The sequence below is a fragment of the Physeter macrocephalus genome, chromosome 8 (genome assembly GCF_002837175.3).
Source record: "Physeter macrocephalus isolate SW-GA chromosome 8, ASM283717v5, whole genome shotgun sequence".
Taxonomy (NCBI): Eukaryota; Metazoa; Chordata; class Mammalia; order Artiodactyla; family Physeteridae; genus Physeter; species Physeter macrocephalus.
The window spans coordinates 1,248,446-1,275,377 of NC_041221.1; positions in this window are offsets into that span (position 1 = coordinate 1,248,446).

Sequence of the window (26,932 nt, forward strand, 5' to 3'; positions counted from 1 at the left end):
TTTCCATTTCTCTAGGAGGTGGGTCAAAAAGGATCTTGCTGTGATTTATGTCATAGAGTATTCTTCCTATGTTTTCCTCTAAGAGTTTTATACTGTCTGGCCTTACATTTAGGTCTTTAATCCATTTGGGGTTTATTTTTGTATACATTGTTAGGAAGTGTTCTAATTTCACTCTTTTACATGTAGCTGTCCAGTTTTCCCAGCACCACTTATTAAAGAGGCTGTTTTCTCCATTATATATTCTTTCCTCCTTTATCAAAGATAAGGTGACCATATGTGCGTGGGTTTATCTCTGGGCTTTCTATCCTGTTCCATTGATATATATTTCTTTTTTTGTACCAGTGCCATACTGTCTTGGTTACTGTAGCTTTGTAGTAGAGTCTGAAGTCAGGAAGGCTGATTCCTCCAACTCTGTTTTTCTTTCTCAATATTAGTTTGTCTATTCGGGACATTTTGTGCTTCAATACAAACTGTGAAATTCTTTGTTCTAGTTCTGTGAAAAATGCCATTGGTAGATTGATAGGGATTGGATTGAATCTGTAGATTGCTTTGGGTAGTAGAGTCATTTTCACAATGTTGATTCTTCCAATCCAAGAACATGGCATATCTCTCCATCTGTTTGTATCATCTTTAATTTCTTTCATCAGTGTCTTACAGTTTTCTGCATACAGGTCTTTTGTCTCCTAAGGTAGTTTTATTCCGAGGTATTTTATTCATTTTGTTGCAATGGTAATGGGACAGTTTCCTTAATTTCTCTTTGAGATTTTTCATCATTAGTGTATAGGAATGCAAGAGATTTCTGTGCATTAATTTTGTATCCTGCTACTTGGCAAAATTCATTGATTAGCTCTAGTAGTTTTCTGGTAGTGTCTTTAGGATTCTCTATGTATATTATTATGTCAATGGCAAACAGTGACAGTTTTACTTCTTCTTTTCTGATTTGGATTCCTTTTATTTCTTTGTCTTCTCTGATTGCTGTGGCTAAAACTTCCAAAACTATGTTGAATAATAGTGGTGAGAGTGGGCAACCTTGTCTTGTTCCTGATCTTAGTGGAAATGGTTTCAGTTTTTCACCCTTGAGAACAACGTTGGCTGTGGGTTTGTCATCTATGGCCTTTATTATGTTGAGGTAAGTTCCCTCTGTGCTCACTTTCTGGTTGATTCAATGGGTTGTGTAGGCTTCCTGGAACAGGGGACTGTGTCTGGTGGATGAGGCTGGATCTTGTCTTTCTGGTGTGCAGGAATGCATCCGGTGGTGTGTTTTGGGGTGTCTGTGACCTTATTATGATTTCAGGCAGCCTCTCTGCTAATGGGTGGGGTTGTGTTCCTGTCTTGCTAGTTGTTTGGCATGGGATGTCCAGTACTGGAGCTTTCTGGTCATTGAGTGGAGCTGGGTCTTAACGTCGAGATGGAGATGTCCGGGAGAGCTTTTTCCATTTTATATTACAGGGCGCCAGGAGGTCTCTTGTTGACCAATGTCCTGAACTCAGCTCTCCCACCTAAGAAGCTAATGCCTGACACCCGGCCAGAGCACCAAGACTGTCAGCTGCACGGCTCAGAAAAAAAGGGAGAAAAAAAAAGGAAGAAAGAAAGAAAAATAAAATAAAATAGTTATTAAAATAAAAAAAAATTTTTAAATATATTATTAAAAATAAAAAAATAGAAAACTAATAAAGAAAGAAAAGAGAGAGCAAACAAACCAATAAACAAATCCACCAATGATAACAAATAAAAAAAAAAAAGAAAACGACAGACAGAACCCTAGGACAAATGGTAAAAGCAAAGCTATACAGACAAAATCACACAGAGAAGCATACACATGCACACTCACAAAAAGAGAAAAAGAAAAAAAAAATAAATATATATATATATAAAGGAGGAGAGCAACCAAATCAATAAGCAAATCTACCAATGATAATAATCTCTAAATACCAAACTAAGATAAACATAAAACCAGAAAAAAATTAGATGCAGGAAGCAAACCCCAAGTCTACAGTTGCTCCCAAAGTCCACCTCCTCAATTTGGGATGATTCATTGTCTATTCAGGTATCCCACAGATGCAGGGTACATCAAGTTGATTGTGGAGATTTAATCCGCTGCTCCTGAGGCTGCTGGGAGAGATTTCCCTTTCTCTTCTCTGTTCGCACAGCTTCCGGGGTTCAGCTTTGGATGTGGCCCCGCCTCTGTGGGTAGGGCGCCTGAGGGCATCTGTTCTTCGCTCAGGCAGGAAGGGGTAAAAGTAGCAGCTGATTAGGGGGCTCTGGCTCACTCAGGCCAGGGAGAGGGAGGGGTACGGAATGTGGGGTGAACCTGTGATGGCAGAGACGAGTGTGACGTTGCACCATCCTGAGGCGCACCATGTGTTCTCCCGGGGAAGTTGTCCCTGGGTCACGGGACCCTGGCAGTGGCAGGTGGCACAGGCTGCTGGGAGGGGAGGTGTGGATAGTGACCTGTGTTTGCACACAGGCTTTTTGCTGGCTGCAGCAGCAGCCTTCGCATTTCATGCGCCATCTGTGGGGTCCGCGCTGGTAGCCATGGCTCGCGCCCATCTCTGGAGCTCGTTTAGGCGGTGCTCTGAATCCCCTCTCCTTGCGCACCAGGAAACAATGGTCTCTTGCCTCCTAGGCAGGTCCAGACTTTTTCCCGGACTCCCTCCTGGCTAGCTGTGGCGCACTGGTCCCTTCAGGCTGTGTTCACGCAGCCAACCCCAGTCCTCTCCCTGGGATCCGACCAAAGCCCGAGCCTCAGCTCCCAGCCCCAACCCGTCCTGGCGGGTGATAAAACAAGCCGCTCTGAAGCCCCTCTCCTTGCGCACCCTGAAACAATGGTCTCTTGCCTCTTCGGCAGCTCCAGACATTTCCCCGGACTCCCTCCCGGCTAGCTGTGATGCACTAGCCCCCCTCAGGCTGTGTTCACGCCGCCAACCCCAGTCCTCTCCCTGGGATCTGACCTCTGAAGCCCGAGCCTCCGCTCCCAGCCCCCCCCCCCCCTGCGCTCTCCTCCGCGGCTCCGAAGCTTCCCCCCTCTGCCACCCGTAGTCTCTGCCCGTGAAGGGGTTTCTAGTGTGTGGGAACCTTTCTTCCTTCACAGCTCCCTCCCAGAGGTGCAGGTCCCGTCCCTATTCTTTTGTCTCTGTTTTTTCTTTTTTCTTTTGTCCTACCCAGGTACTTGGGGAGTTTCTTGCGTTTTGGGAGCCCTGAGGTCTTCTGCCAGCATTCAGTAGGTGTTCTGTAGGAGTTGTTCCACATGTAGATGTATTTCTGATGTATCTGTGGGGAGGAAGGTGATCTCCACTTCCTACTCCTCTGCCGTCTTGAAGATCTCCCCAGAATAATGAAATCTTGATGCTAAACCAAAATCACTCAATTTCCACTCTAGGATGTCTCTTAGTAGGTAATACATTTCTTTCCAAGGTCTGCCAATGCCTAAAAATCTTGGCTTCAAATTATCTTATGTTTTATGACTAATTATTTTAATAGGTACTGTTTACATTTTGATCTTCAGATACATCTTTTCTGCAAATTTGACAGCGATCAATAATTGAAAAATAAAATAGCTCTAATGTGTGGGTTAACACCCTACATTGGACTGCTCCCATGAAGCGTGAAGGTCTTAGCCAAATTCATTCTAGGGACTTTAAAGGAGCATGCAGACCAAAGAGGCCCAATTCTCTGCAGCTTAAAGTCCTCACAGCTGCCCAACATGACACAAATGCTCTGCCTCAGGCGTCTCCAGTTCTTGAGATTGACTATGTCCTGAAAGATTAATAATCAACAAAGTGACACTTCATATAGTGGTTACCAAACAGCAGTCTTTGGATTGAGTTCTTTCCATAGATGATCTTTAATTCTCCCAACAATCTAATGAGATAGATGTCATTCCATTTTAGGAATGGAGAAACTAAGGTTTGGAAAACTAAAGTAATGGGCCCAAAGTATCCAGCTAGTAAGTGTACAAGTCATTAATTGATTCCAGAACCTCTTCTTAAAATATCTCATGTGAGTGCCAGCTCAACGTTGGAGGAATCAGCTGCTGTGTGCTTGCAAATGAATGGGAATACTTAGTTGTCTCAGCTCTGAGAAATGTGATCCTGTCTTGTTCCTTCATCTTCCTCCAAGACTCTATCTTGCATTGTCCCTGTCTTGACCTCCTGAACAGAACCAAGTGACCTACAGAGAGATGTCATTGATGTTTCCTCACTGCCTGCCTCCCAGGACATGTTGATGTCACTCACTCAGTGTCCATGTTCTCCATTTGCTTATTACTTTGTATCAGGACAACTTAAGAGCACATGCACTGTGATACTATAATTTATTTTCTGAACCCATATCACCTAAATACTGTTCCTGATTGCCCAAGTGGACTTATGTCTAAGATTCATGACTCAGTCTTCCCCATCCAATCATCCTAATTGCTCAACAATAAAGCTAAATATTATCATAACTTATGAGAACAACTCTAATTGACTGTTACGATTAAGTTTCACATGCAATCATAAGTAGACTACTGAAAAAAGTAATAAAAATGTAGTACAAGTTATAGAAAAGGAAAATAACAATTACTGCCATTGTTCAGGTCCTCCTTATACATTGTCTCTGAGATGGAACTCACCTCCACTATTATTTACCTAATAACCACCTTTTATCAATTTCACAATTTAACAAATAGTTATTCAGTCTTTTCTTCTTGTCAGGGACTGTTCTAGATGCCAGGGATATATAAGTTAACCATCGAAAAAGATCCAGCCTTCAAGTATTTAACAATTCATTTGAATATGGGATGGGAACTGAGGATTGGTGACTATATAAGTAAATAGGTAAATAAGTAAACAAACAAAAGTATTGGATAATGATTAGTTCCATGCAGAAATTTAAAATGAAGAGATGTTACAAAAAAATAGCTATTTTAGTTTTGCCATTTGAAAAAGGTCTTTTTGGAGAATTCAGATTTAAGTGGATTTCTGAATGACAAAAGAAGACAGTTGTACAAACATCACAGGCATCCCAATGCCATATGTGCAACGGGATTTTTATCAAGAATATTAGTGAGTCAACAAAGAGGTCTGAGCAGACATCTTAAACTTTGTGTAAAATATCTGTGAAAATAAAAATTTTTTGTGGATGTCTTTCACCAAACCTACCTCCTTCCTGACTATGATGATCCAAAGTTGTTCTGCCAGACTTGGTGATGTTAAACTATAGATTATCTGTGTAGGATTCTGTATGTAGCTGTTAATGAAATACTGTAAAAAACACATGCATTAAAAAAAGAAAATGTGTGCCTATTTGTGGTGCTTTTTAAACCGTATCCCTGAAGACTGTATTTGTAGAAATGACCCTTATGTTTTACTTGACAGCAATACCTACGTCCAGATTAGGTTCCTCTCATTATTTTTAATCCTAGTACATTTAAGGCATACTTGCCTTATTCAGAGAAATGATACAGGCCATGAATACTCAGACATAGACAATAAAATTATTTTACTAAAACACATTCTAATTATCTTAGACTTGTATCATTAAAATAATATTTGTGGCTTGTATTTTTAAAGGTGCTTTTTTCTTTTTAAGTTTGGTGAAAATAATGCTTTACCATTTCTGTGACAATAAAATTACAAAGAAAGTTCACAGCTTGTTGAATGCTTTACAATTAGAGGATCACAACACCAGAAAACCCCTTCAGTTTTTAGGTAGATAAGTATCTCAAGCATTTGATGCTTATTTTTCTTAAGGACTCCAAGGGAAGCTGACTCCAAAGTTTGGATGGAAGAGATCTTTAACATTTTCTCATCTGAAAGAAAAGAAATAGTCTTTTTGTTAAACTTAAACCCCCTTTTATCGCCATCTGTTGGGGCCAGGAAAAATTGAAAAACTTGTTAGCTCTTCTCTGGGTCAAAAATATGCTTTTCCATTTCTTCAGAGTATTTTTTATTAATTTTTTATGGATAATTTTACAGAATGTATACATTTATATTACAAAAGGATATGACATGAATTACATTATTAAACAGAGTATAACTAAAGGTATTAAAATAATGCTAAGCAGACCACTGACTTCTACTTCGGCCATGACAGAGTGACTGGTAGTTGACTTGCTCCCCTGATGAAAAACAACTGGAAAACTAGACAAATTATATGAAACAACTATTTTCAGCTACTCATCAATAGGCAGCATAGGACTGTGGGCCCCAAGAAAAGAGTAATAAACTAGGTGAGCCCTACAAACCTGCTGACTTGCTGCCTGGAAGCATGTTTTGTTTCACAGAGAAAGGAGGGGAACTCAAACAAAACATGAATTCTAAGTCAAGAAGAGAGAAATTAATGTGTAGGGGGCTGAAATAGCTGGGATTTGTCAAGCAGAGTACAGAGGGAGTTACACAGAAATAGCACTAAGGAAATCTGCACATGGGTCTCTTTGAGTCTGCTACTGGCTACTAAGCCACATATGTAGAGAGTGAAACACCATGAGACCAGACAAAGAACTACCAGGAATGGCAAATGGAATGAATTCTAGAGTTTATATAAGACGAAGTGATGTGTGAGTTCTGACTAGCTTGTTAAATACCACAGTTATTTAGTAAAGGTCCCAGAAACATTGTGGTAGTAACACCTAGCCCTAGAGTAGAGACTATATTAGCCCCACCCTAACAAAGCTTAAAAACAAATTTTAAAATGGTCAAGATGAACTTCCAGTAATTTAACTGAGCCAAAACAGAACTCAACATTCTTTGAAGGAAGAAAGCAAAATCCAGACACTCCACAATTTAACATGTGCAATATTGAGAACTGAATAAAAATTGCCAGATATAAAAACAATTTAAAAAACAAAAATGTAACTGATAGCCAGGAGAAAAATTAGTTAATTGAAATATTCTTAGAAATGACAGAGATGATGAGAGTACCAGGTAAGAACAGGCAAACTGCCAAGAATTTAAAGTAAAACATGAACACAATAAAGAGCAAAGTGAAATTGCTTTTCAAAAAGAGAGGAGGATCAAATGAAATTTCTAAGGGAGAAAATTACAATATCTGAAATTAAAATTTGTTCTGGGTGGGATTAACAGCAGATTAGAGAGTGCAGAAGAAAAGATCAGTGAACTTTAAACCATAGCAATAAAAACTAGTGAAACTGAACCACAGAGCGAGAGAGAGAGAAAAAAAAGACTTAAAAAAAGTTTAATAAAGCTTTAGTAAAGTGACCTGTGGGATAATAACATAAAGGAAAAAAAAAAAAGAGTCCTGTGGAGTACAGTTTAAAAAATATTAAAAAAAATATTAACCACGTTTCCTTCTCTTTTTTTAATCTATAAATTCACAGAACCAAAATCAACGAACCCAAGCAAAATGAAGACAAAGAAAATTATGCCGAGGAATATCATGTCGAATTTCTGAAAACAAGAAATAAAGATAAATTATAAAAGAAACCCAAAGAGAAAAGACACATTATCTATAGAGAAATACCTTTGAGAATTACTACAGAAACTTCATTTAAAAAATATAAAAGTAAAATGGACAAAATTTTAAAAGTATGATTCTAAGCAAAAGAACCCATGAACAAAGAAACATACGGTATATTTCCATGTATATGAAATTCTAGAATGAGCCAAAGCAACTTCTAGTGACAGGAAACAGATTAATGTTTGCACCTGAAGTAGGACAATTGAAAATAAAGGTACACAAAGCAAATTTTTAATGTAATGTTGACGTTCTGTATCTTGGTTGTGATCACATGGTTGTATGTATTTGTCAGAAAAATATCAAAATGTATGCTTAAAATGGGTACATTTTATTGTACATAAATTATTCCTTAACAAATTGATTTCCAAAACAAAAGCAGAAGAGAGGTCATTTAAAAAGGACCAGGGATAGACATGAATATGTGCTTGGCAGGAGCAGATTACTACAATCTGTCACTAAATTTGCCTATAATTCTTTTGGAAGCCAAGGTAAAAGAGAACACATAGGTTTACATTGTTTTCTTTGACAACAGAAATCATGAAAATTCATTACTGAGATATAGCTGGTTTTTGTTTTGTTTTGTTTTGTTTTTTCCCCCAAGAAACTAACCATGGGAAGGAAGATGGTGGTTATCTAAAAGAAACTTTTGATAACACAATGACTAATGTTTTCAATCCTGGTTTTAGCAAAAACACAAATGCAGTTCAAATAAACAATGCATGACCCGAACATCTTTATACAAAGTACAAAGCATTTTGCAACATTTGAGACAATATGGCTCAGGAACTTCTATGTACCTACCGTAATTCATTAATGGAGTTTATGGGATCTAGGAGAATGCTTAGTTAATATGGCCATTAGACTAACTCTTGAATATCTTATTTCTTAAATGAATCTGTGAGAAAATCTACATAATAATTAATTAATAAGTGAATATTTTGAGAGGAGTTTTTAGTGCAGATATTCTAAATTGTTGACTGAAGAGAAAGCCATACACTTTAAACACCGCATAGATGGGCAACAAAGTTGCATCCCCTGTGAACTTTAAAAACTGAACTTTTATTTTCAGACGACCAGAGGCCATCACTCTTTAACCAAATGTAGATGGTAAAAGTAATTAGGACTGGCTTTTTATTTCTGAAAAAGAGAAAGAAGCTTTGGTTTGTCTCAATGCTTTAAACCATAATTGGTTAATATCCCAGTGTTCTGTACCATGTGATTGAAAAAGAAAAATATCTATTTTTTTAAACTTTGACTCTATGTGTGCTTGCAAAGACTTCTGAAATTTACTGTCTTTTGAAAAAGGGGTTGAGGCTTTAGGTGCTAGCCAAAGTGGAGTAATTCTACAAGGGCCTACCTCTCCCACAGATTACAGTAAAAACTCAGGACAGACAAAAGACACAGAAGTGGGTTATATAATTAAAAACAAAAAGCATAACTTAATAATGGGTTCTTTGTATAATTTTTACAGAAAAAAATTCTAGAGTAGCCAAGTTTGTTAACTTTATTTTCTGTCACACAGTTTTCCTTCTGAAGCAGCAGCTCAGTCCATTGTGTTTCTGTTGATACCTGGGCTTTTTAGACTTCATCCTATGTCTAATTAGTATGCAGAGCATATACTGAAAAAAAAAGCCAAATAAATTAAATTTAAAATTAGCATTTTAAACATTCAAAACAACTTGAAAGTCACTTTGCTGAAAAACAATTATCTAATGTATTTCACACCTAAATATTAATTTTTTTTTTATATTTTGCAATGTTAGTGTTGTCTAAATCTGTCAGTCTCTAGTAGAACATCAAGCCAAATTTTACTTTTAGTCATTTCTGATTTTCTTTTTTAAAAAGAAAATTACTCCTTTGTCTCCTGAGTAGCTTATCAAAATAAGAGTGTTGAATTGACTCAGGACAGTTTTTAATCACCAGAGAAAAATGTCCAGAACTCAGTTTATCACTATCCACACAGTGCTTTAATATTTATTTCTAAAGCTAATATTATTTTTTACATGACCCTATGATTAATCAAGTCTTTAATAGAAATAGGCCACATTTCTTTGATCTTCATTAGCCTCATATTGATGTGTCCTAATACAGGCAGAAGTCAAAGATAGGATGCGTTTGATTCCAGCCCACTACAATATAGTGAATATTGCAATAAAGCGAGTCACACAAATTTTTGGTTTCCCAAGCATGTAAAAGTCATGTTTACACTTTATAGCAATCTTTTAATGTGCAACAGCGTTGTGTCTAAAAAATAATGTACATGCCTTAATAAAAGATAAATTTGATGCTAAAATATGCTGGCCATCATGTGACTCAAAATCTTTTTGTTGGTGGAGGGTTCTGTCTCGATGTTGATGGCTCTGACTGATCAGGGTGGTGGTTGGTAAAAGCTGGGCTGACTGTGGTAATTTCTTCAAATAAGACAACAGTGAAGTTTGCATCAATGACTGCTGTTCAGGAATGATTTATCTGTAGCATCCAATGTTGTTTGATAGAATTTTACCTACAGTAGAAGTTCTTTCAAGATTGGAGTCAATCCTCTCAAATCCTGCTGCAGCTTTACCAACCAAGTTTGTATAATATTCTAAATCCTTTATTGTCATTTAAACCATCTTCACTAGGAGTAGATACTATCTCAAGAAACCACTTTCTTTGTTCATCCATAAGAAGTGACTTCTCATCTTGAAGTTTTATCGTAACACTGCAGCAATTCAGCCACGTCTTCAGGCTGCACTTCTAATTCTAGTTCTCTTACTATTTCCACCCATCGCCATTTGCTTCCTCCACTGAAGTCTTGAGCCCATGAAAGTCATCCATGAGACTTGGAATCAACTTCTTCCAAACTCCTGTAGTTGCTGATATTTTGACCTCTTCTCATGAGTCACAAATGTTCCTAATAAAATCTAGAGAGGTGAATCTTTCCAGAAGGTTTTCAACTTACTTTGCTCCGATCCAACAGAGGAATCACTACCTATTGTAGTGATAGCCTTATGAAATGTATTTCTTAAAGAATAGGAACCCTTCTCAATATTCTGTAATGACCTATATGGAAAAAGAATCTAAAAAAGAGTGGATATATGTACATGTGTTACTGATACACTTTGCCATACAGCAGAAACTAATGCAACATTGTAAATCAACAGTAATAAAATTTTTTTTTAAAAAGACTTGAAAATTGAAATTACTCCTTAATCCATGAGCTGCAGAATGGAAGTTGCGTTAGAAGGTATGTAAACAACATTAATCTTGTTTTACGTCTCCATCAGAGCTCTTGGGTGACCAGGTGCATTGTCAGTGAGCAGTAGTGTTTTCAAAGGAATCTTTTTTTCTGAGCAGCAGATCTTAAAATATTCAATAAGCCATAATGTAAACAGATGTGCTGTCATCTAGGCTTTGTTGTTTAATTTATAGAGCATGGGCCGTGTAGATTTAGCATATTTTTAAGGGTCCTAGGATTTTCAGAATGGTAAATGAGCATTGGCTTCAACTTAAAGTCACCAGCTGAGTCAGACCAAACAGACCCTAACAGGAGAGTTAGTCTGTGCTTTGAAGCTTTGAAGCCAGGCAATAACTTCTCCTCTCCAGCTATGAAAGTTCTAGTTGACAACATCTTCCAGTTTATACTGGCTGTCTCATCTACACTGGAAAATCTGTTGTTTAGTGTAGCTACCTTTATTAAAAATCTTAGCTAGATCTTCTGGATACCTTACTGGAGTGTCTATGTCAACGCTTGCTGCTTCATCTTGTACTTTTATGTTATGGAGATCACTTCGTTCCTTAAACCTCATGAACCGACGTCTGCTAGCTTCCAACTTTTCTTCTGAGGCTTCCTCACCTCTCTCAGCGTACACAGAATTGAAGAGAGTTCAGGCCTTCCTCTGAATTAGGCTTTAACTTAAGGGAATGCTGTGGCTGGTTTGATCTATCCAGAGCACTAAAACTTTCTCCATACCAACAATAAGGCTGTTTCACTTTCTTACCATTTTTGTGGTCCCTGGAGTAGCACTTTTAATTTCCTTCAAGCACTTTTCCTTTGCATCTACAACTTAACTCTTTGGCCCAAGAAGTCTAGCTTTCAGCCTATCTTGGCTTTAGACTTGCCTTCTTCACTAAGCTTAATCATGTTTAGCTTTTGATTTAAAGTAAAAGATGTGTGATCCTTTCACTTCAACATTTAGAGGCCGTTGTATGGTTATTCACTGACCTAATTTCAATATAGTTGCATATCAGGGAATAAGGAGACCCAAGGAGAGGGAGAGAGATGGAGAAATTGCCAGAGGAGTACTTAGCACACACACAGTATTAATCCATTAAGTTTGTAGCTTATATGGGTGTGATTACGGGCGTGGTTCAAGGCACCCCTCTCCCAATTACAATAGTGTTCTTAAAGATTACTGATCACAGACCACTGTAACAAATATAATAATAATGAAAAAGTTTAAGATATTGTGAGAAATGTGACACAGAGACACAAAGTGAGCAAATGTTATTGGAAAAATATGGCCAATAGATTTGCTCAAGGCAGGGTTGCCAAAAGCCTTCAATTTGTAAACAACACAATATTTATGAAGTGAAATAAAGAGAAGTGCAAGAAAATGAGGTCTGCCTATATGAAATAGTAAAATGTATGTAGTTGGCCTCTTTGTAGGAGGCATCAAATTTTAACAAAACTCCCTGGTCTGTTTTGTCAGATTACATACACCAAGGAAGGTCAGAGAAAGATCAAAGGAAGACCTGCCATCTTCCTCTTCCATTTTAATTGTTTCCTTTCTGTTCCAAAGGCCATGGAATGTTTCACACTCACATCTTGAGAAGCTCATCAAAGGAATTGGTGACATTGGAATAAATAGACTTCAAAACACCAACAACAAAAAAGTGGTTCACCAAAAGCCAAATGTTAGCTAGGCTTTGCTTTTGGCTCTAAGAGTTTTTGCTTTTAGTACAAGTAATGTGAGTTAGTGTGACTGTCTTTATAGCGACGTGAAGGTGATTCTCTCATGAAAAGAACTTCCAAGGCAAGCAGGAGATTGAACAGTAACTTCCGTTTCTTCCCCGGGAAGGGTTAACTTGCTTACTTGATGAGAATTGGAGATGAATGGAGACTTTTACTTTGTCAGCTAAAATTAATTCATACTACAAGGGGAACGTATCTGGATGGTATTTGGAGTTGCTTTAAACAAACACAGGAAGGCTGAAGTGCTTATGAGGAACTTTTGTCAGGGAGCAGTTGGCAATTTTACACTGATTCCTCTCTACTGTTTTGGTTTTTTTTTTTCCCTCTAGATATTTCTCGTATATGCTTTTGCTTGGCAAGTTTGTGTGGCCGAAGTAATATGTATCTTCTTCGTGTGCACCTTGCTGGGAGGTGAAGAAAGAGAAGGGAGGTGACAGGATTATATATACTGTATACTGTATACAGTATACAGGATTGTATACTTTGCATACAATATGTAGAATTATGATACTGCAATCCTATACAATAAAAAGTTTCATCAAATGAATAAAACTCTCTTTCTTTAAATATGCAGAGACATAACTATTTAATAAGGCTCTTCAAATGCAGAGGCTGAGGTAATTGAAGCAAAGTAGCACTGGTTGCATAATTAATGTGACTATTCTGGCCTCGAAAACAGTATTTTTGTTATAAAAGCTCCTTTTCTTTCCCCGGTTGTTGGGATTTTTCCCACATTCAGTACAGGGTTTCACATTCAACTTGGGGTGAATGGATTCATCAGGATTGGAATAATTTTATCTGTAAGGGTGTTTATATTTTTAGGCAACCCACAAGAATTCCTAACGAGTAGTGTAATGGGTAGTAAGTTAAAGTATATGACTCCCAGTTTAGTCCCTTATTTTTACTGGGGTCTGTAACCATATGGGCCATGAGCTGAAGTATGCACACCTTCATAGCAAGCATATTGCCATATGTATTGGATACAACAGAATTTTAAACAACGGTCCTAAGCTTTGTCCTTCAGCCAAGTAAGAACAAAAATGATTTGTTCTCTCACTGTGAATTTCTTTAATTCTTTTGATTTTAGTAAATAACAAAATTGCTTTCCCTTAAAGAAGAGAAAGCTATGAAAACTCTCTAAGAAACTTGACTCTCCTACTATTCTTTTTTTTTTTAATTTATTTTTGTCTGCGTTGGGTCTTCTTTGCTGCGCGCGGGCTTTCTCTAGTTGTGGCAAGCAGGGGCTACCCTTGGTTACGGTGCGCAGGCTTCTCATTTCGGTGGCTCCTCTTGTTGCGGAGCACGGGCTCTAGGTGCGCGGGCTTCAGTAGTTGTGGCACGCGGGCTCAGTAGTTGTGGCTCGCAGGCTCTAGAACGCAGACTCAGTAGTTGTGGTGCACGGGCTTAATTGCTCCACGGCATGTGGGATCTTCCTGGACCAGGGCTTGAACCCGTGTCCCCTGCATTGGCAGGCGGATTCTTAAACACTGCGGCACCAGGGAAGCCCTAGAGAAGGTTCTTAATTGTTGAATTGTGAGGAGACAGAACTCCAGTCTCATCCCTTGGCTTCTATGTGATTTTCCTTTTTTCCTCCATTTTTTTTTATTTTTAAATACCCCAAAGAAATAAGTCATTAGTAGCTCCGAGGTGTAAAAATAAATGCATTTGCTCTTGTAAGTTCTCTGCGTTGGGTCTTCTTTGCTGCGCGCGGGCTTTCTCTCGTTGCGGTGAGCGGGGGCTACTCTTGGTGACGGTGCAAAGGCTTCTCATTGTGGTGGCTTCTCTCGTTGCTGAGCATGGGCTCTAGGCGTGTGGGCTTCAGTAGTTGTGGCACGCGGGCTCAGTAGTTGTGGCTCACGGGCTCTAGAGCGCAGGCTCAGTAGTTGTGGAGCACGGGCTTCGTTGCTCCGCGGCATGTGGGATCTTCCCGGACCAGGGCTCGAACCCGTGTCCCCTGCATTGGCAGGCGGATTCTTAACCACTGCGCCACCAGGGAAGCCCCTCTCCTACTATTCTTGTTGGGCTGGAGTGGGCTAGGATGTGGGAATGACAAGGATCAAACTGCCTTTTTTTTTTGGTTTCATTTATTTATTGAAGTATAGTTGATTTACAATATCGTGTTAGTTTCAGGTGTATTATATATATATATATATATATATATATATATATATATATACACATATTTTTTTTTCATTCTTCAGATTCTCTTTGCTTATAGGTTATTATAAAATGTTGAGTAGAGTTCCCTGTGCTGTACCGTAGATCCTTGCTGGTTATCAAGGATCAAGCTGCCTTAAGCCCTCATTGACAAAGGTAGTGAGATGGAGTAAAAGTTTAGAGCATAGCTCCAGCTCCCTCCCTTTTTCTCCAACAAAGGCATGAATGTGATGCTATGCGCCATTCCACTGTCCTGAGGTGAAGTGGCATGTACCAAGCAGGAGGCTTGAAAGAGCATGGCCTACCAGCCAGTGTGCAAAGAACACACTAACAACCATACAACTACTCTGTATTCCTTCAGTTAGATAATTATGTTGCTAGAGAATCAGTGTGGGTTCTAGAATTCCTATGTAGGGGGACTTCAGACCTGAAAATCTGGTTTGAGAGGTGACTAATAAAAGCATTCCTTTGAACTTGCATACAATTTTTACTTTACGTTAATTTGGGGTTGCCTTTAGTAGCTGGAGTAGTGCATGTGACAGGTTGTCCCCGAGAGCCAAATATACAGAGCAAGGAAAGTATTTATTCAGAATGAGGGTGTTAGCTGGGCAGGCATGTGTTGGACTCTTGCTTTCATGTTGCCATCCCGGCTAAACCCTTGGCTATGTCCCTGAGGTGAGTGTACCTTCTCGCTGTACCTCACAGTCAGGATTTTATGTTGAGTTAGTGCTCACAGTATTCTAATTTCCATCTTTTCTCTCATATCACTAAATAATAAGCTATATGGCCGTCTGTATTGTTAAACACCTTTACAATGTTTTAGCGCTTTTTGAAATATCCCTGGGAGACAGTCAGTTGCCATCACTTTTATTTAACCAGTAAGGAAACTGAGGCACAGTGAAACTAACTGATTGTCCAAAGGACTAATACTCACAGGCTTACAGCTGAGTCTACAAAATTGAATTAATTCATCCTTGAGAGAAAACTATATATTCCCTCCAAAGGGATTCTTAAAGTAAGTAAATGTTTATCATTTATTTATAGGTATGAAAAACGTAAAATTTTTTGTAGAAACGAAGCATCTTTATTACTCTCCCTAAAATGAACTTCAGCTCTTATTAACGTAAATGTCTATGAAGGGAACTTTACTAAGTCTAAAATATTTAAATGTCATTCAACAACATAATAAAATCTTGAATGTGCAAGGAAAATTTATTTTTGTTAGGAGGGTGTGTATGTTGGTAACAGATCTGATTGTTAGGAAATTCGCATTAGGTTTTTTTCAAGGTCAGGTTTCTTTTTTGACACTTTAATTTCTTAAGGGCTGAAGGATTTACATTACACTTAAGGGAAAGTTTTGTGAGATGGTAGTTATCACTGAACCACAGCATCAAATACTTCTGTCTGCTTTGCATACTTCAATTACTTTAATTTAGGTTAGGACGTGCAGGCACCTAATGCTATCATTACTGAGATGTTACTAGAAAGCTACCTAATCAGCGCCATACATTAAAAGCAAACATCAATGAACTCTCATCCTTTAAAACGCTTTTTCTCTCACTGTCATATTTTCTTCCTTTTATTTCAGTAATCACCTTATTTAATAAAGTAGCAATTGTAGCCTGTGGAGCACTTGTGAACTTTGACTGCAACCAAAACGGCACTTGTAAAATGCCTTTAAGAGGGATTTATTTCCTTTAGATTCTGACTGCGAATGGTATCACCTATCTGGTCCATAGAATCATATCTCACACTTGAAGTTTACAATCGTAAACGTCAACAGTGAGTAGTATTACAGGGGTCACGTAGAAATTTACAGTGTTATGTGATCATTTCACACGGTTTTAAAGAAGAGTTTCTCAACCTCAGCACTTTTGCAATTTTGGAACGCTTAACTCTGTGTCTGGGGGCTGGGGGTTTTCCCGTGCCTCACACATTAGAAACTAGTAACACGTGTCCAGTTTTGCCAACCAAAAAATATCTCCAGACGTCGCGAAACGTTCCCTGGGGCTCATAGTCAATCCTGCAATGAAGAGCACTAAACGATTGTGGGTTCCTGAGAAGGTGTGTTGCCCCTGACCACCCCCTAGAAGGCGGAGCCTTGTAGGTCCTGTGGGACCCTCAGATGAAGTTGAGATCCCCAGAACAGAAAATACCCTGCTGTGCTTCCAGGGTGACAAAAAACTTTACAGAGAACACTGACCCAGTGTGGTTCTGGAGCAATAGACTAAAGATGCCTAGGCACTATCTGAGTCAAGCGGTTCAAACCAGCCTCGGGATCCCTGAGCACTTTAGCATAGCCTTGTAAGGAAAAGACATTCTCCTGAGGTCTCACAGTACATGCAAGCAGATGCTGAGAACGGGCAGCCTTGTGGGCAGGGGGAGATGGGCCTAGAAGGGCTCTGTGGGAACCTAGGGTGTCTCTGTAGAGGCCCACGGCAATAGATAATGATAATTTGGGACTAGTTTCCATTCATTCTGCCGACACAGCTGATACCCTATATATGATCCCTAAACATAGATTAAATACGCTACCGTACAGTAAGTGATTATTAATTATCCTAAATTAGGTGAGATTATATTTTAACCAACCCAGTGGAATGGGGACTCCAGATAAAATGAATTTGAATTATAGCAGAAAGTCATACATTTGCATAATTTATGCATTAATGTTAACATCTGCTTTTGCTGAGATGGTATGCAGAGATGTTGAGATACCTCCCAGGGTCAGTGTAAATGTCTTCTTTCCCTGTGACTCTCTTTTCCAGCAACTAAAATCAGGAGACACTTTTTTATTTTGTATCTGTATTCTTTCAAAAGAATTGTTTAATCTTTGAGCCAGTCAGGGTTTCAGAAGCCAAGATTTTGACTACTTTGATCTCCCGTATTTTCTTTACAACCCGAGATAATATATTCTAAGTGGAGGGAAGGACAAAGAAGTAGAAAGAAGATATGCATAGGGAACAAAAAAAAAAATCTAAGACTATATAATATATACGAAATCTTATGCCACTCTTTGCCCTTATAAGCCTTTTAGCAGGACAATAACTGGAAGGATGGGACCCAAGACATAAAACTTCCTCAAGACACCAGGCACTATGCCTTGGACCTAGGTAAGGCAGTAACTCCAATAGAGGTGGAGTCTTAGAGTAGGGGCGACAGATTTATCAAATAAAATATAGGATGCCCAGTTAAACTTGAATTTCAGATAAAAGACACACACTTTTTTGGTGTGATTAAGTCTAAAGAGATATTTGGGACACAGAATTAGAAAAAAAAATGTGCTTTACTTAAATTTCAAATTTAACTGAGTATTCTGTATTTTATCTGGCAACCCTAGTCTGAGAGAGACTGAGGTGGATTCAAAAGCTTTAGGAAACTTGGCCTTTTGCTCAAATAAATCAGAGAAACTTTTCACTCTATTGTCTTTTCTTTCTCTCTCTTTCTCTCCCTCTCTTCTTCCCTTCCTTTAACTTCTAAAGGCCTCCAATATCAGATCCAGTGAGAACTGCTACTACTACTACTACTACTACAAAAAGATAAATAGGCAAAAAAGATTCTCTCCCTCTCTCCTCTGTTTCTCTCTTTCTCTTTCTCTTTCTCCCCCTCTCTCCCGCCTCACAAAACCTTTAGAAAAGACTGGGGCTGTGCAGGCTATAATGACCTATATAATCTAAATATATTTTATTTATATTTTAGTAGAAAAAGTAGTTTCTAGGTGTCTTCTCTGTGTGTTCAGTGATTTTAAAATAAGAATACCACAGGGCTGAAGGTAGGTGGATGGGATACTGAAATGCAATCAGGATAAGTGGTACTGCCTCTGTGCCTTTGGCTGGGGGGGAAGAGATAACTGGAAAAGGGCAAAGAGGAGGGTGGAAGAGGCCCCACTCTCTGCCCCTCCCCATCTTCCCTCTGTCAAATGGAATGAAGGGCCGGGGCTGGGGTCTCTAGAAGTAGATGGTTCCAGTGTGGGAAAGTCAGGGAGTAGGTAGTGTGTGCAAAATGAATTTTAAGCAGGGAGAGAAGTTGCATCTCTATGTCTCCACAGTGGCTGTTCCTCAGAAGCACTGGTAGGAAGGAATGCCAGTCACTAAGCCTATGTATGCACATTTGAAACTCTCAAAATGAGCTTAAATGCTAATTCTGGGCACAGTTGGGGAATGACATAAGAATTAAAACCAGAAGTAATAAAATATCAATATCCACTTACTTGGGGTTAGTGAGTACTACATTTGTCCTATCAGCACTGGAAGTACCCCATTATATAGACATGAAAAAGACACTATGGTATTTTATTCCCACTTTTATATTCTACACTCTTCCTTTCTGTGTCGGGACCTGCCCTCTCCTCTTGCTATTTGTATCTATTTTTACTCACTAGATACACTTCACATCTTTAAGCTGTTTTATACTTTTCATTGAGTTCAAATGTATGGAAACCATTTCAAGGAAAAAAATCTTCTTTTAGTCACTTCACTAAAAGAAAAAAAACACAATTACTGAAAGCCAACTTTCCTGGCTATGTAAGATATTATCCTAGGCAATAGGGCTTGAGAGGACTTAGAAAGATTTTTTCTAAAAAGTAGTGGAAGTACAAAGAAAGAATATAGCCAGAAAGACTGGTTAACTTACCTCTCTGCTTAACTTGCACAGTTTCAGCTAGCTAGCTAAATCATAGCCTTCTCTAGAAGGCATGATGATTTCATCATCCTCATGAATGCTAATGTTCAATTCTCCTTTACAAACTTTAAATGAACAAAAGTTCGAGTGGACAAAAGATAATAGAAGAAATTAAGCTAAAAAAAAGGAAGCCTTTTTTTTAAATTAATTAATTTATTTATTTGTGGCTGCCTTGGGTCTTCGTTGCTGCACGCAGGCTTTCTCTAGTTGCGGCAAGCTGGGGCTACTCTTCTTTGAGGTGCTCAGGCTTCTCATTGCTGTGGCTTCTTTTGTTGCAGAACACGGGCTCTAGGTACATTGGCTTCAGTAGTTGCGGCTCAAGGGCTCTAGAGCACAGGCTCAGTAGTTGCGGCACGCGGGCTCAGTAGTTGTGGCGCACAGGCTTAGTTGCTCCGTGGCATGTGGGATCTTCCCGGATCAGGGCTCGAACCCAGGTCCCCCACATTGGCAGGCAGATTCTTAACCACTGTGCCACGAGGGAAGTCCCAGAAGCCATTTTCTTAAGTTGCAAAGAAGACAGCAGATTTGCAGAAAGCATTTGGTGTTTCAGCCCCTATAGATTCTTATCTGAGCCAATGCCAAAATAAAGACAGCTCTTGGAGGACTTCAAGTTATGTCAGCTCTCTATGAAATATGGCAAATTGCTTGCTTTGCACTTATGTCAGGAATGGAGATAAAATTTTAAAAAATAGTGTTAAGGGAGGCTGTTGAATTCTGGAGCAGAATACAAAATTTCCAGTTTAATTGGAAGGTCAGAGAGAAGGAAAGAAACAAATAAGCTCAAAATGTACACTTATGAGCTACACTGACTATCTTACAGACATCATCAATTCATCCCAGGCTTTCATTAAGGTAACATAAAACATATGGTTAAATTAATGAGAAAGATTGAGCAGTTAAGCCAAACATCTATGAAAGACCAAAACATAAAAAATATACAAAACTGAAATTCTTGTAATACAGGTGTAAATTGTTTTCGGTACCCACAAAGGAGTATATGTAACAAGATGTCAGAAGAACCAGTTTAAGTAAATAGAAATTCAATTAAGGAAGAAGAGAATGAAGGATTCTCAGAGAAACAGAAAAACAAGAATGTATATAGCAGTGCTCAGTGAAGCCTCTCTTCTCATCAAAGCTACTGGTTTACTGTCCTCATAATACTATATACACATGCCCTCTGCAGAATAACTTGTTCACACCATGAATCACTGAGCATCAGACCTTGTCCATCACTGCTTTAGATCTGTGAGCTCCTTCATTTTAAAATGACAAGTAGTAAATAAATAAAATAAAATAAAATAACTAGTAGTGATTGGCATATTCTATCCCAACTTATTCTTAATATATCCATGAAGTCTATCCCAACTTATTCTTAATATATCCTCCTCACTTGCAAACAACACCACAAACTAGGGCTGTAAATTAACCCACTGCCAGAATTTTGAAAGGATTTCAATTATCTTAAGGGTAATAGATTACTCAGTTAATTAAGTGTAATGGGAGTGAATGTAAAACACAAGAGTGGACCACACCCGTTCTAATATCCCCCCCACCCAGTCTCTCCTTTGGATTAGAAAATTGGACAGTAAACCATGGCTTTGTAGCTGCTATGTTCTGAGTGAACCAGAATATTTCTTCTGTCCTCTCACCGTAGTACCTTTCTTCATATGTGGAGAATGCATGTTCTAGTAATCGTCTAAGCCAGAAATAAGGATTAGATGTTGGCAGGGAAAGGGTGACAGCAACAGAATAGAAGTTATCACTCTGGAAAGCAAAGGCTTGTTGGTGGGAGTGGGATGGAAAAAGTGATATCAACAATGCAGTCTGAAGAGTACACTTTTACAAATATTTATATTAGAGACCATTTCAGCCAAATGGGTTCATATTAAATAAAAGCTTATTAGACAGTGGGAGTTATGAATACAGATTCATATTCAAATAGAGAGTAATGTCAATGCAAGCCACACATTCTGCTTATTGGCAAACATTAGTATAGGTAAATCTCCCTTTTGCTTGAAAATTAGTGAAGACAAAAAATTTGAAGCAAAATCTTTGTAATTCTAAGTTGAAGCCTAAGAAACAATATAGCAAAACAAGTAAAAACATTGGGTATTTATTTATTTTATTATTATTTTTATTGGGGTATAGTTGTTTTACAATGTTGTGTTAGTTTCTACTGTACAGCAAAGTGAGGTAGAGTTCCTTGTGCTATACAGCAGGTTCTCATTAGCTATCTGTTTTATATATATTAGTTAGTGTATATATGTCAATCCCAATCTCCCAATTCATCTCACCCTCCCTTTTCCCCCTCGGTGTCCATACATTTGTTCTCTACATCTCTGTCTCTGTTTCTGCCTTGCAAACAGGTTCATCTGTACCATTTTTCTAGATTCCACATATATGCGTTAATATATAACATTGTTTTTCTCTTTCTGACTTACTTCACTCTGTATGACAGTCTCTAGGTCTATACATGTCTCTACAAATGACCCAATTTCGTTCCTTTTTATGGCTGAATAATATTCCATTGGACATATGTACCACATCTTCTTTATCCATTTGTCTGTTGATGAGCATTTATGTTACTTCCATGATCTGGCTATTGTAAATAGTGTTTCAATTAAAGGAAGGACACATTTGACATCTTCAATAAGATACACAGAAATAGGAGGTGGGATGAATCTACACGATTGTCGTCATGCTCTAAGATCAAAAACAGATAGTAGTGGTTGAGAATGAAGCTCCTACAGTTACTGTTCCTTGCAAGAATTCCATGTATGACAGGGGCAAGCATTCCATGCAAGACAGGGATGAGGGCAAGAGACTGAAGTCAGGCTCTAGAGAGTGCTCTGCTACCCCTCTGAGGACATTGAAAGAAAATGAGCCTTCTATTGGCTGGACATACTGTATAGTTTATCAGATACTTTGGGCTTAGGGAAGTAGAAGGACAAAGGAAGAGTCTCCCAACAATGAATTGACTTGATATTCCATATCACCCATGCCACAGTATAGCTGGAGGCCAAATAGGAAGTCAAGAAGAGCCGAAAGAGAAGGAACACGAATTCTAAAATCTCTGGCTCAGAATAATCTTGAAGGTAAAGAAATCTATTGCTAAGAATGACAGCCAACAAAATAAAGAATTAAAATATTAATTCACCCAAGATAAAATTGATTTTCTGAGAGCAGAATGACATAGACTTTCAAGTAAGTGCATTTAGGATACTCAATAAAGGAAAAATTGTGTTATGAGTGAACAAGAATATATGAAGAAAAATAGATAGGTATGAATGAAACAAATACATACCAACATAAAAAAGAATCAATTTAAAATTGTCAATGAAATAAAAAACATTTAATGAACAACTGAAAACAAAACCATGGAGAATAAATTTAGAGTTTCCAAGATGCACCAAGAGAAATTCCAGAAAAAGAGAATGGAGGGAATGACCAGGAGGATAGACTTGAAAATAAAAAGCAGTTTTGTTTCTTATTTTTGAAATGAAGAAACACTAGAATCCTCAGATGTAATTGTCACGCTAAGTACTGAGCAGTAAAGAAAAGTATATCACCATGTTCATGGGCAAGAAGACTTAAAATAATAAAAATAGCCAGTCTTCCCAAACACATCTTTAGATCGAATATAATTCCAACAAAAATTCCAGCCAGGTTTTTCATGGAACTCAATAAGATGATTCTAAAACTTCTATGAGTGCTGAATTTTACCATTATTAATTTTTTACAGTATTTCCTAGTAACCTCTTCCTTGTGTGATTTCCTGTTAGAGTTGGCCAAAAGAGAAATTTTTGTAAAATTTGAGAAGCAGAAGTAAACCCACAGCCATTGCTTTCTGAAGGTCACCACGGTTAGATGTGGTCATAGGCAGACATAGAAGTGCTTGTCCTTATTCTCCTAGGTTTTGCGACCGGCTCTTTTTGTTCTGACTGGTAGCTCTGGTGACCAGATATGACGCCAAGCCCATCACCAGATATTTAATGTGACCCAAAGAGCTGACAGCTTCTTGTAGAATTTTCTACTAGCTTCCCCTTTACATTCTAATTTCAGAAGCTAGATTTGCTTGGCTTCTTGACAGATGGACTGTAAATTTCTCTTATGCTTCAGCTTCCCCTATTTCAGTTATCTACTGGTGCTTAATTAGTTATTCCAAAAGAACAATTTTATTTTGCTCACTTTGTGTGAGTCAGAATTCAGGAAGGGCTTAGCTACACAGTGTCACTGTCATTTTCATTATAGAGGACCCACTTTCGAGTTGGTGTCACCTACTCACATGTCTGGTGTCTTAGGCTCCTTGGCTTCTTTCTTTATCCACATGACATCTCATCTTCCAAGGACTCTCCATGTGGCTGGACTTCTTCTAGCATGACTGTTTCAAGACATCCACTTTTTACATAGCAGCTGAAATCTAAAAAGCAGGAAACAGAAGCTACCAAGCTCTTTCAGTTCCTTCCACATTTTCTCTCACAGACATTTCCCCAGTACTGCCTTGCGTGTTTCATCCCGTCACCATGTCTGTTTCAAGAAGATCCAGGACTAATACAGACTCTGCCAATAAGTTCAGCAAGTTAGATAAAATGGATATATTCCTTGAAATACACTAGCAAAGCAGATGCAAAACATAGATAACTTGAATAACCTTAAAGGAATTTAGAAAGTTAATTTTGTAGTTAAAAACTTTCAACGAAAAGTACTGACATGGATGGATTCACTGGTGAATTCTATGCAACATTTAAGTCATAAATAATACTGATTCATACATAAGAGGAGAGAACAATTCCCAATTCACTTGATAAGGCCAGCATTACCCTGTTACCAAAAACAGACGAAACCAGACCAATTCCCAATGAACATATACATAAAAGTTCTTAACAAAATTTTAGCAAATAGAATCTAGAAATATATAAAAATGATACCTGTGATAGTTAATTTTATGTATCAACTTGATTGGGCCATGAGGTGTCCAGATATTTGGTCAAACATTATTCTGGGTGTTTCTGTGAGGGTGTTTTTGAAAGAGATTAACCTTTAAATTGGTCAACTGTTGGCCATCGAATTCATTGGTTCTTTTCTGCTCCTTTTAATTAAGAACACAGTAAACTTTCAATAATATGGAAAAAAATTAAGATACTGAGCTTCAAATATTTATGTTTTTCAGTAGAGTTAAGTAATATGAAAAATGAAACATCCTTACTCATAGTAATTTTAATATTGTTGAAAGTAGTGCTCATTTTCTCAGTTGAGATATTCAATCTGATAAAAATAATGAATAAACTTTTTGAGGTACTGTTTTTTTTTTGACTCTTTTCCAGAATGTGGTGCCCTGGACACTTGTGAATTTAATTCCATGGTTCTATAATCCTTTCAAATTAGTTGCTGAGCTTGAACAACTTGCTTTTAAAACAATGTTTAGAGTATTACCCCATTTTATAACTGGAATGTATCTCTTAATTTGACTCCTTAAAGAGAACACAGCTTTTGAGAAGTATAAGGTTGAATAGAGACAATTCATCAAAATAAGCATTCGGATATATATGAATGATAATTTTGCAGTTGTTGACATCACTGATAATGCTTGCCTGATAGGGAGAACTTTCAAATTAATATATAAAATCCCTGGGTTTAATTGTTATGTACTTCATCAGGCACCCAATTTGTATTTTTTCTTAGTATACATGGATTATGTATATGTACTCCTAAGCGGTAGAGCTGCTGTTTGGATATCGGCAATATACAGTGTGCTTTTGCAGGATTTTTTGTATTTTTGTTGTTCTATACAACTGTAATAGTTCTTTGTCAAATATATTTTTCATCACTGGACATAAAAACTATGTCTTTAATTTCTCTCATTGGACGTAAAAGTTTATGATGTACACAATATTGTGATATTTATAAAAGATTTCATGTTTTACAAAGATAATTTGAAATCACTATTATACATATGCCATCCAATGCTTCAATTGTTTTCATTTTTGACATTTAAATATAGAAATTTCATATTACATGATTTCTGCACAAGAAATCTTATGTATCTAAAACTAAAACAGCAACCAGCTCAGCTGTTTAGACTAAGGATTTATTCACTTTTCTCTGATGATTTTGATTTCCAAAAAGTTACCTGACATGTATATCAATATCTTTGTTACTATCATTTTCTGTTCTTATTTGAACACAGGCAATTTAAACTGTTCAAATTTCAGTAACATATTCTTCTGTAAAATAGTGACTGTAATCTATTTTTATATCATAAGAAAACTTAAACTCATTGTAACCTTTTGTCATGCTGAAGTTCCTCTGCTACATGTGAAATTTAGTCTAAGTATTGTGAAATATTCAATTTAATATTGAATATTTATGAAACACACAAAATCCATATTTATGATGAGCATATTCGTTCAGATCAAAGAGAAGCTTTATAAGAACTGATAACGAAGTGCAATGATCACATTTGTCAGGGTCTGAAAGACGAGTGGTAAGGTTGTTATTTGTGTTTGAAGTTCAACTCTCAATCTAGTATCACAGAAAACTGAAATTTCTTTTGGAAACTATTCCACATTTTAATCTGATTTCTCCATATAATGTAGTTAGCCTCAAGCCTGTATCATGGTGGGGCAAATAGACTCTGTAGAGAAACCACTCTCTTCTTCTAAAAAAGATGACCAGGCCACTACTTTCTAGGAGCAGTATCAGACTTTTGAAATAAATGCTTAAAAAGTATTAAGATTCTAAACTAGTTCTGTATGGGGCTGGTTCCTTTGGCTTCCAAGAGCAACTGTGCACATCTCATCCCTCAAGTCCATGTTCAGCATCACCATGTTGGGAGCTTGAAATCAATCATGGTGGGACCATTGAACTCAGAAACATTACAAATCAGGGCTTTTAAAAACATAAACACACTACTGCCCTGACCCAAACTTCTTAGGCTGGTTTTCAAAGTTGGACCATTCATGAAAAATATATAGGATTTATCAGTGATTGATTATACAAAGCAAGTACAACCAACTTTATAAAGAGAAATGAAATGTGATCACAGAGAATTAGCTCTTTGCTTTTAGAGATTGTATTACACACTTGTCCATGTGGGGATTTTTGAAGTTGATTTTATATAGAGATTTGTATTCTTCAGAATAGTTAAATGCCCTATACAGTATGATAGAGTTCAGTGATTTTCCAGTAGAATGGACCATATAATAGATTTCTGTAGTTAAAATTTAAAAACTAAAGGAAAGACTACTAGCCAAAGAAACTTCTTACTAATGCCCAGGGATTTATGGAGGGGTTGGTGGTAATTTAATAACAATTTGCTGGTTTAAAAAATGCATTTCCATGATCATGTGTTTTTATCTAATGGAAGTTTTTGAGCATAGTCTTGTTCACAAGCAAAAACTTTGCTTTCTACTATCTATAGACATACTAGTCATGTTCTGTTGCTTTTTAAAAAGACAAAATTGAGCCAGTATGATGTTCACTCACAAGGCAAAAACATCATTTGAAAAACAGACATGTCATCATTATCTGACCACTCATAAACGGCAATAATGTCATGAGAACCATATTTTGTTTCTTGCCCAATTTTAGCACTATTTCCTTCATCTGCAAGTCCAGGGATTGACATTTTCTGTAAAGAGTCAGATAGTAAATATGTTAAGCTATGAAAGTCCCATAACATCA